Source organism: Acyrthosiphon pisum, unplaced genomic scaffold (assembly GCF_005508785.2).
Source record: "Acyrthosiphon pisum isolate AL4f unplaced genomic scaffold, pea_aphid_22Mar2018_4r6ur Scaffold_2178;HRSCAF=2696, whole genome shotgun sequence".
NCBI lineage: Eukaryota > Metazoa > Arthropoda > Insecta > Hemiptera > Aphididae > Acyrthosiphon > Acyrthosiphon pisum.
The window spans coordinates 1-841 of record NW_021771292.1 but is presented as its reverse complement, the minus strand read 5'-3'; the positions used below and the strand labels follow the sequence as shown (position 1 = coordinate 841).

At 28.7% G+C, this 841-nt stretch overlaps 1 long non-coding RNA gene across 1 annotated transcript; it reads left to right on the top strand.

The window, feature by feature from the left end:
- The first annotated feature begins 437 nt into the window (after positions 1-437).
- On the top strand, positions 438-841 carry LOC107885623. Its single transcript, XR_001680448.2, has 2 exons — positions 438-522; positions 786-841. It is a non-coding gene; the product is annotated as an uncharacterized LOC107885623 (long non-coding RNA).

Genomic DNA, 841 nt, shown 5'->3' with positions numbered 1-841 from the left:
TTAGGAATAAGCAGTAGGTAAACGACCTCCTTAAACAATTTTGGCAATAGTCAAAATTGCAAATATACGAATACAGTAAAAGGTTAACCGGGTATTTAAAATAACCGAGTGGGTAATCGCGAGCCATATTATATTTTCTAAGAACACAAAACACGTATCAGTTGACAGGATATGGGGGATTGCCAAAGCGAGGAGTAGATATACGTATATATGTATATATACGTAACCATTAGACCAGGATGTAATAACTGATAAATATTTAATAATTCGCAGAAGAGATGACTCTCTGCATAACAACACAGATAATAAATTAGCTACCAGAACACTTTAAGAATGTAGAAAGGTTATTGTATATCAAATAGCTGTTCAAGTTTTTTATAGAAGTGGTAAAATCTGACTATATATACCAGTGTAAAATCATCGATATTTAACAGTCTTTAAGATCTCAATTCAGCACAAGGAGCTATTTGCACAACAACCACAATGCCATATCATCGATCAATAACTTCTTCGGATTCAGAGGTTAGTAAAAAATAATATATAATATCTATAATATGTAATACTGAAAAAAATTTGGAATTCAGTTGTAACACTACTCAACTCTATGGTTATAATTCATGATACAAACATATAAAATTAAAATAATATTTAATGTTTGAATACAAGTATACAACATAGAATATAATAAATACAATATAATTATAATTATGTTAATAAGTTTGACTGTATTTATAGAGTTAGATTATTACATCACTCATTCATTTTTGTAAATTAACTATGTTTAGGATGAACATTTTAGTGAAACTGTTGATAAGGAAATGAGTCCGTCAGTATCGAAAAT